The 10582-nt window shown below is 47.8% G+C and overlaps 1 protein-coding gene across 1 annotated transcript in view; it reads left to right on the top strand.

The window, feature by feature from the left end:
- The window catches only part of CCDC146 (coiled-coil domain containing 146), a 164842-nt gene that overhangs the window by 67267 nt on the left and 86993 nt on the right, over positions 1–10582 (top strand). The window lies entirely within an intron of this gene.

The raw sequence follows: 10582 nt of genomic DNA, 5'->3' as shown, positions 1-10582 counted from the left end.
CCCATCCATGATAAGCGGACAGCCAGCTAACTAAAATCATGCCAGATGATGGCTATTGCTAGACCAGAGAGTGCCAGACTAGAGAGATTCAACCTGTAATTATTTTGATCTCCGTCTCAAACTTCATTGCACCGTGACCCCCTTCTGAGAACAAAAATTACTACATGACCCCAAGAGGGGGCACCAAAACCCAAGTCCATCCGAGCCCCACTGCGCTAGATGCAGGGACCAAAGTCCAAACCTCACTGCCCCAGGCCGGGGGGAGTGACAAAGCTGAAGCCCAAGGGCTTCATCCCAAGGTAGGGGACCTGTAACCTGAGCCCTGCCACACAGTGCTGAAGACCTTGGGCTTTACCTACAGTCACAGGTGGTGAATTTGGGCTTCGGCCCCGGGCTCTAGCAAGTTTGAGACAGTCCTGGTGGCCCCATTAAAACAGGATCACAACCCACTTTGGAGTCCCAACCCACAGTTTGAGAACTGCTGATCTATACCTAATAGAAAAGTGAACTGATCTCTGCATCACAAAGAGAATGAAACCTGGTTGATGCATTACATCATGTGTGGTAGATCGTAAATGCAGTTTCAATGGAATAGTACCCCTGTTTCATGGGACTTAGTGGAATCACTTCTTTTGGAGCTTCCCGAAGTCACCATCTCACAACACTGCACAGGAGGAAACTCTGTCATTTTCCACAGCATCATTTCTTGTATATCCTGATGATTTCCAGTTAAAAAACTAAGCTGGCATGAATGCTTTTGAGATAGTACTGTCTCCTCTCAGTGACATATATGGCAGCTACTATGTAACTGGAGAGGCGACTCTGCCAAAGATAGTATAGCAAAGCTTCTGAAGGAGATATGCTGGTTTCTGGTAAGGAGTCAGTGTTGCAGAATGGAGGTACAGTCCCACGATGGGACCAAAGATCCCTTTAAAGTTGGGATGCCACATCCTCAGCTTCCACTGTAGGGCATGTCTACATTACAGCGTTATTTTGAAATAACAAGGTGAGCATCCACACAGCAAGCCCGTTATTTAGAAATTATTTCAAAATAACAGGCTTGTTATTTTAAAATAGTAAACCCTTGTTTCATGAGGAATAATGCCTATTTTGAAATTGCTATTTCGAAATAGTGTGAGTGTGGACAGTGCAGCTATGCTTATTTTGAAATAATTGGCCTCCAGGGATTCTCACAGCTGCCCTCGTGGCCACTCTGTCCCCACTCCTCAAAACTCTATAGTTTCCCTTCCTCTGCAGCCTTTAAAAGTACAGGCAGTCCCCGGGTTACGTACAAGATAGGGACTGTAGGTTTGTTCTTAAGTTGAATCTGTATGTAAGTCGGAACTGGCGTCCAGATTCAGACACTGCTGAAACTGACCGCCAGTTCTGACTTACATACAGAATCAACTTAAGAACCCCAGGTGTCCCCAAGTCAGCTGCTGCTGAAACTGATCAGCAGCTGATTCCAGGAAGCCCGGGGCAGAGCAACTCTGCCTGGGGCTTCCTGTAGTCAGCGCTGGTCAGTTTCAGCAGAAGCTGACTTGGGGACGCCTGGGGCAGAGCAGCTGGGGTGCTACTGGACCAACCCAGCAGCACCCTATCTGCTCTGCCCCAGACGTCCTGATTCAGCCGCTGCTGAAACTGACCAGCAGCGGCTGAATCAGGACCTGGGGCAGAGCAGCTGGGGTGCTGCTGGGTTGGTCCAGTAGTGCCCACGGGCGCTGCAGGACCAATTGGCAGCGCCCCAGCTGCTCTGCCCCAGAGTCCAAAACAAAAGCCTGGTCTGCTGGGGGGGGAGCACACTAGCTGCGCCCCCCCCCCAGCAGACCAGGGACACGGGGAGCAGAGCCGCAGCGGGGTGCCGTGCCTCTGAGGCTTTGCTCTGGCAAAGCCTCAGAGGCGAGGGACCCCGCCACGGCTGCGGCTTCAGTCTGGGTGCCTGTGGTCTGCTGGGGACGGTCCCCAGCAGACCACAGGCACCCTGACTGAAGCCGCAGCCGCGGGGGGGGTCCCGCGCCTCTGAGGCTTTGCCAGAGCAAAGCCTCAGAGGCGCGGGGAACCGCCGCTGCTGCCGCTCCAGTCTGGGTGCCTGTGGTCTGCTGGGGACGGTCCCCAGCAGACCACAGGCTCCCGGACTGAAGCCGCAGCCGCGGGGGGGTCCCGCGCCTCTGAGGCTTTGCCAGAGCAAAGCCTCAGAGGCGCGGGGAACCGCCGCTGCTGCCGCTTCAGTCAAAGCGGCAGCAGCGGCGGTTCCCCGCGCCTCTGAGGCTTTGCTCTGGCAAAGCCTCAGAGGCGCGGGACCCCCCCGCGGCTGCGGCTTCAGTCCGAGTGCCTGTGGTCTGCTGGGGACCGTCCCCAGCAGACCACAGGCACTGGGTCTCAAGGGGCAGCAGCAGCGGTTCCCGCGCTTCTGAGGCTTTGCTCTGGCAAAGCCTCAGAAGTGCGGGAACCCGCCCGGTGCCCCTGGTCTGCTGGAGACGGTCTCCAGCAGACCAGGGGCACCGGAGCAGCTTACGAACGGGGCTTTCTCGCCCCGACTTCCGGGGCGAGAAAGCTCCGTTCGTAAGTGCGGATCCGACATAAGTCGGATCCGCGTAAGTCGGGGACTGCCTGTACAGGAAGAAGGGAAAGTTCTTCGGCACAACACAGGCCCTGCTCACACCGTGTCACACAGCAGGATCCTGCACTGCTCTTCCCTGCTACGAGTGACTCCAGTGCTCCCACAGAGCCACTCCCAGCTATAAGCATGCCGGCAGCCACTTCTGAAGACCCTGGCCAGAGGCAGAAGAGGGCCACTTCTTGGACTGGTGCGGAGAACCAGGATCTCATCAAGGGGAGGAGGCTAACCTCCAGGATTTCCGCACCAGGCACAGGAATGCTGAGGTGCATGGCCAGATGGTTGCAAGCCTGGACAAGAAGGGCCACATGTGCACTCAGGAGCAGGTGTGCATGAAAAGAAAAGAACTGAGGCAGGCCTACTCCAGGGTCAGGGTACAAAGTTCCTGATTTAGAATGGCACTTCAGACCTCCCACTTCTATGAGCAGCTGGATCACATCTTCAGAGGGAGGACCAGTCCCTTCCACCCACCCCCTATCATCGACTCCAGCCTTGTGACGCCCGTCATCAGCCTCCAGTATGGTGGAACTGTAAAGGAGGAAGATGAGGAGGAGGAGGAAGAGGCCATCCAGGACACAATGCCCACCAGCCAGGAGGTCATCATCTCCCTGAAGCTGGTACTCCTCTCTCAGGATGTCTCCCAGGGTTCGGACAAGGCCAGGGAAGGCACATCAGATAAATCCTCTACTTTTTCCTATCTACATGCAGGGGGAAGCTGTGGGCAACAAGGGGCTGCCTGCTCCTTGCTCAGACTTCTCAGCCTGGGGTTCGCACAACAGCCTGTGCACGTGGGTGCACATGGAGCGCCAGTCCGGAGCAGACAGTCTCATGACACTGCTACACAAGAACCTGACACTCCTTCTCACAAGGTTTCTGCACAGGCCTCCCTGACTCCGTACACCGTGACGGGGGACACCTTCCCATCTTAAGCCACCACTAAGGAGGCTGGAGTCTTGGACACACACAGAAGTGCCGCACGGGCATAGGTTTCTGCCCACATTCTTGGAGCAGCATCTGCTCCCTGTTCAAGATCAGCAAGGCAGAGGACACAGAGCCCCTGCAGGGGAACCTGCTGAAAGGAAGGAAGTGGTGGGGTAGTACCCCAGTACTACCCTCCCCAGCAAGCAGCATCTGCCGCTCACACATACTTCCCCCAACACCCTCCCCTGCTCTCCTCTAGCAGGCAGAGATAGAAGTCCTCTCTCTGCGGGACATCACCAGTGCCAAACCTGGTGTGTGTGCAGCGTTGAGGGAAGGCAAGCTGCCCTGTCCCCTGCAGGTTCCTGGCCTGGCCGGCACCTTTCCATGCCTGTTTGTCCTCAGGACATGCGGGTTGCCAAGCTCCGCTGCGGCGTCCATGCCCCTGCAGAATATTGCCCACTGTCTATGCCACAGATGACTTTGTTCAAAGCACATCGCCATAGTTTGAACTGAGACCTTTTGGTATCAGCAGGAACACATTATGTGCCTGCGTGCCCTTCAGCAGTGTCTCAGGCTGGAGCAGCAAGAGCAGGATGCAGACTTGGAGAAGAGCCATGCTGACCAGGAACTATGGTACACCATCTGGCAGCAGCTGTCTCAGCAGCACAAGAGCATATATGCAGCATATACCGCCACCGTTGACCACCTGGTTGCCACCACTGAGCGGTCCAGCAGCTGCCCCCCAGCACTCTCTCCTTCCCAAATCCCCCCAGCACCCTCTGCTTCCCAAGTTCCCCATGCACCTGCTTCTTCACAAGTCCCTCCTGCACCCTCTCCTGCCTCCATTCCTCCAGTTTCTCTCCTTAGCCCCTCCCACAACTGCCAAGGGCTGCGCACAAGAGGTGGTGGAACCTCTCAGGCAACCGAGGCCTCTCAATACACCTGACACAGGTGCCAGGCTCAGCCCCATCCCTGAGCCCCTCCTCCCAGGTTCTTTCAATAGTTCCTCTCCAGTTATTTAGTCCCCAAGGCTGTGTCCAGACTCAGGGTTTTTTTCAAAAAAAGTAGCCTTTTTTCGAAAAAACTTCACCTGCATCTAGACTGCAGCTGCGTTCTTTCGAAATTAAATCGAAAGAATGCGGCTTTTCTTTCGACGGCGGTAAACCTAATTCCATGAGGAAGAACGCCTTCTTTCGAAAGTGCTCTTTCGAAAAAAGGCATTCTTGAAAGCAAACAGGCTTTTTAGAAAGAGAGCATCCAGACTCACTGGGTGCTTTCTTTCGAAAAAGCGGCTTGCTTTTTCGAAAGTTCCGCGTGCAGTCTAGACGCTCTCTTTCGAAAGAGGCTCTTTCGAAAGTATCTTTCGAAAGAGCCTCTTTCAAAAGAGGCTTGCAGTCTAGACATAGCCCAAATGAAAATAACAGAGAGTTCATAATTTAAAACCAAAAAGTCTGGTTTATTTGGTCTGCAGGGGAGGAAAGGGGAAGAGAGCGGTGGGGTAGGAAAGGCAGAGAGGGCCTATACAGAGGTCCCTTGTGGGAAGGCCTGGAGGAGATAGGTGTCACAGGTGTCTTTAGCTGAAACTCTCTGGATTTGCAAGGCCTTCTGGATGTGCACATCCCCCTGATAGGCCTGCTGGATGGCAGTGGTGCGCATCTGTTCACAGGCCCTGGTGCCACTCCGGATCGGGAACTTTGGATCAGGTGTGGACAGAGTAGCCATCAGATCAGCTGTGAGAATCCCTGGAGGCCAATTATTTTGAAATAAGCACAGCTGTGCCATCCATACTCACTCTGTTTCGAAATAGCAATTTTGAAATAGGCTTGTTATTCCTCATCATGAGGGTCTACTATTTTGGAGTAAGAAGCCTGTTATTTAAAAATAATTTAAAAATAATGGGCTTGCTGTGTGAACGCTCACCTTGTTATTTCAAAATAATGCTGCAGTGTAGACATGCCAGGAGAGACATGAATGGGAATTATTGAATCCCTTGGTTCCTGTTTCCAGCTCTGTCACTGACTTCCTGCATGACCTTTGGCCAGCTACTTAACTTTTTTATGACTTGGTTTCCCTGTCTATACAAATAATACAGCATTATTGTAAATTGCTTTGGCAATTATTATTCTGCTGCATACATGAAGAAATGGTCAGGCCCCAGTGACTTATTTAGAAGATTCTAATAAGAAAGAAAACCTCAGTTGATGGGTGAATGCCAAAGATCCAGAGCAGCACCCAGGAAATTCAGACAGTTACCTAATCTATCCAACCTTTTGAAGGCCTTCTCCCAAGATGCTCTCTCCCTGATCCCTATTGGATGGGGAGAGAGATTTACAGAAGTTGGAATAAGCTGCCTGTTATTTTGATATTATTTTGAAATAATGGAATTGCTATGTAGACACTCGCATTGTTATTTCGGAATAATGCTAATTATTCCAAAATAACGGTGCAGTGTAGACGCACCCTTAGTTTCATAAAGGTACATCTAGCTACAATAACCACCTTTCATACATCAGTCAGTGGGCATTCCATCTTTGCCCATCCCAGCACCAAGCGCTTTATTAAGGGAATTTGGAACACGTACCCTTATATAAAACCTCTGGCCCCAGCATGGGACCTCAATTTAGTGCTACAAGCAAGCTCTTTGAGCCACTAGCGACCTGTTCATTGCTCCATTTATCAAAGAACGTAGCCTTTCTAGTGGCAGTCACTTAAGCAAGTTGAGAAGCCTCATGGTGAACCCAACTACACAACTTTTCACAAAGACAAGGTAGTCCTTAGACTATATCCTAGGTTTCTCCCTAAGGTATCTGCTTCCTTCTTCTTCAAATGGTCCCCATGGGTGCTCCACTCATGGTGTTGGGCGCGTCCCGGGACCACGGATCGGAGACTTGCATAGCCGTGCTCCGCCGGACTGCACATGCGCAAGCAGCGGCTCGCGCCGTTTGCACCTTTGATCTGTTGTGTGTGGTCCGGCCCCCTCCCAGTTCCTTCCAACTGCCCTCGGTCGTGGACAGAACTCCATGTCTCCCTCAGGGTTTCTCCTTACCTCAGATCTGTAAATAGTTAATAGCATACCAAGTTTTCATTTACCCTTAAAAGGCACAGTCAAATCCCTGCAAGCTGCATGGAAACTTTTTAAAGACACCATAATAGAGGCCCAACTTAAATGTATACCCCAAATTAAAAAAACATAGTAAGAAACCTAAGAAAGAGTCAATGTGGCTTAACCACCATGTAAAAGAAGCAGTGAGGGACAAAAAGGCATCTTTCAAGAAATGGAAGTTCAATCCTAGTGAGATAAATAGAAAGGAACATAAACACTGTCAAATCAAGTGTAAAAATGTAATAAGAAAAGCAAAAAAAAGATTTTGAGGAACAGCTATCCAAAAACTCCAAAAGAAATAGCAAAATGTTTTTTAAGTACATTAGAAGCAGGAAACCTGATAAAAAATCAGTGTCCCCCCCCTAGACAATCGAGATATAAAAGGAGCAATCAAGGACGATATAGCCATTGCAGAGAAACTAAATGATTTCTTTGCTTCAGTCTTCATGGCTGAGGATGTTAGGGAGATTCCCAAATCTGCACCATCCTTTGCGGGTGATGGATCTGAGGAGCTGTCCTGGATTGAAGTGTCATTAGAGAAGGTTTTGGAACAAACAGAAAAACTTAATGGTAACAAATCACCGGGACTGTATGGCATTCATCCAAGGGTTCTAAAAGAACTCAAATGGGAAATTGCTGAACTATTATCTGTGGTTTGTAACCTATCCTTTAAATCGGCTTCCATACCTAATGACTAGAAGGTAGCTAACGTGACACAAATATTTAAAAAGAGCACTAGAGGCAATCCTGGCAATTACAGACCGGTAAGTCTAACTTCAGTACCGGGCAAATTAGTCGAAACAATAGTAAAGAATAAAATTGTCAGGTACTTAGAAGAACATAATTTGTTAGACAAAAGTCAACATGGTTTCTGTAAGGGAAATCATGTCTTACTAATCTATTAGAGTTCTTTGAAGGGGTTAACAAACGTGGACAAGGGGGATCCAGTAGATATAGTATACTTAGATTTTCAGAAAGCCTTCTGTAAATTACATTGTCATGGGATAAGGGGGAAGGTCCTTTCATGCATTGAGAACTGGTTAAAAGACAGGAAACAAAGGGTAGGAATAAATGGTAAATTTTCAGAATTGGAGAGGGGTAACTAGTGGTGTCCCCCAAGGGTCAGACCTGGGACCAATCCTGTTCAACTTATTCATAAATGATCTGGAGAAAGGGGTAAGCAGTGAGGTAGTAAAGTTTGCGGATGATACTAAACTGTTTAAGATAGTCAAGACAGAAGCAGACTGTGAAGACCTTCAAAAAGATCTCACCAAACTGATTGGGCAACAAAATGGAAAATGAAGTTTAAGGTGGATAAGTGTAAAGTAATGCACGTTGGAAAAAATAACCCCAACTATACGTACAGTATGATGGGGGCTAATTTGGCTTTGACAAATCAGAAAAGAGATCTTAGAGTTATTGTGGATAGTTCTCTGAAAACTTCTACACAGTGTGCAACAGCGGTCAAAAAGGCAAATAGGATATTAGGAATTATTAAGAAAGGGATAGAAAATAAGACCCAGAATATCTTACTGCCCCTGTATAAAATTATGATATGCCCACATCTTGAATACTGTGTACAGATGTAGTCTCCTCACCTCAAAAAAGATATTTTGGCCTTAGAAAGGGTTCAGAAAAGGGCAACTAAAATGATTAGGGGTTTGGAACGGGTCCCATATGAAGAGAGGTTAAAGCGATTGGGACTTTTCAGTTTAGAAAAGAGGAGACTAAGGGGGGATATGATAGAGGTATATAAAATCATGAGTGGTGTGGAGAAGGTGAATAAAGAAAAGTTATTTATTAGTTCCCATAATAGAAGAACTAGAGGACACCAAATGAAGTTAATGGGTAGCAGATTTAAAACTAATAAAAGAAAGTTCTTCTTCACATGGCACATAGTCAGCCTGTGGAATTCGTTGCCAGAGGAGGCTGTGAAGACTAGGACTATAACAGAGTTTAAAGAGAAGCTAGATAATTTCATGGAGGTTAGGTCCATAAAAGGCTATGGGATAGAAATGGTGTCCCTGGCCTCTGTTTGTCAGAGGCTGGAAAAGGACAAATCGCTTGATCATTGTCTTCGGTCCAACTCCTCTGGGGCACCTGGTGCTGGCCACTCTCAGCAGACAGGCTACTGGGCTAGGTGGACCTGCAGGGATGTTTTGCCACTTCCTGGGAGCCACAAAGAGTCATGCAGGGAATCTGCCAACCTGACATCAACTGGACTATAACCCAGACTTTCCATGAAGATTAGAAATGCCGGTTTATAGAGCTTTCTGGCTGGTACAGGGCTGGATAATACAGTTTCTACTGTGTCTTCTAAAGTTTGCGTGTGTGTGTGTATGTTTGTGATTATTTGATAGTGGTATGCACATCTCACTGTAAAATCCTAGTGGAGACAAAGTACTGTAATTTTTACCACTAGGTAGATAAATGAGGTTAACACAACCCCAGCCTGTCATTCATTTAGCCTAACTGTGAATCTGCTGTGCCTTGACTTCAGTAGAATTTAACAGTAAAATAGCTAACTTATGTTAGTAATCTCACATTAAAAGCACACCTTTATTTAAGTGGAGACAAAGTTGAATCTAAAAAAATGTCTACAACATCTCATAGGAAAATATGACTTCAGTGTGACTCATCTTTTCCAAACTTCTAGAAACCAAGGTGAAAATGCAAATATTTATAAATCCTAATTCCAATTTAGCTTGCAGAAGTTAAAAATATAAATATAATGCTATTCTTCAGGAATAAAGATTTATAAATATTTTATTATTACAGTTTAGAGATGTCATGTATTTATGATTCTTCCGGCGGGATCTGGGGTCCAAAAACCCAAGAAATGGAATATGCTGATACTTACATGTTTTTATTTAAATATTTATTGGGCCTGAGTCTTATCTTGCGTCAATTCTAAATCAATATAATTGTACTGTTTTTAAAATTTAGTACTGTTGTACACAAAATGAGAAATTGGTAATATTACTTTACTGATTTCAGAAAACATTCAGAAAATGTACTGGATTCGAAATGGCTGATACAGCATAAAAGCGGGATTGCAGCACAGCAAGGCATACTTTCTAAAAAGCGCACACACCAACATTCTGGATAAACTTACAAAACCTAGATAGTATCAGAGGGGTAGCCGTGTTAGTCTGGATCTGCAGAAGCGACAAGGAGTCCTATTGCACATGGGGGTATGTCTACACTAGCTCCCTAGTTCAAACTAGGGAGGCTAATGTAGGCATTCGAAGTTGCAAAGGAAGCCCGGGATTTAAATATCCCGGGCTTTATTTGCATCTTCCCGTCCGGGCACCATTTTTAAATCCCCCTAGTCCGAACTAACTGCCCGCAGCTACATGCAGCAGTCATTCCACAAGGTGTAACAGTTAACTCGAACTAAGGATTTAGTTCGAGTTAACTGCCCGCAGCTACATGCGGCATTCAAATGTTAGTTTGGACTAGGGGGATTTAAAAATGGCACCCGGACGGGAAGATGGAAATAAAGCCCAGGATATTTAAATCCCGGGCTTCATTTGCAACTTCGAATGCCTACATTAGCCTCCCTAGTTCAAACTAGGGGGCTAGTGTAGACATACCCTCCATTCCACGAGGTTCCACAGATAGTTCGGAATGGCTTGCTAGTTCGAACTATCTAGCCCGTGCCGCGTGTAGCCGTGCGGCACGGGGTTCGAACAAGCCGGCATTTAAAAATGGCGCCGGCCGGCTTATGCAAATGAAGCCCGGGAAATTCAAATCCCAGGGTTCATTTGCAAGTGCGGTACCCTTATAGACTGCTAGTCCCCAGTTCGAACTAGGGTGGTTAATGTAGGCAACCGAAGTTGCAAATGAAGCCCGGGATTTGAATTTCCCGGACTTCATTTGCATCTTGCCGGGCACCGCCATTTTTAAAGCCCCGCTAGTTCGGACTCCGGCACGGAGTA

This window comes from Pelodiscus sinensis, chromosome 1 (genome assembly GCF_049634645.1).
Source record: "Pelodiscus sinensis isolate JC-2024 chromosome 1, ASM4963464v1, whole genome shotgun sequence".
NCBI lineage: Eukaryota > Metazoa > Chordata > Testudines > Trionychidae > Pelodiscus > Pelodiscus sinensis.
The sequence above is the reverse complement of the archived record's forward strand: the minus strand, read 5'-3'. Positions and strand labels throughout refer to the sequence as shown.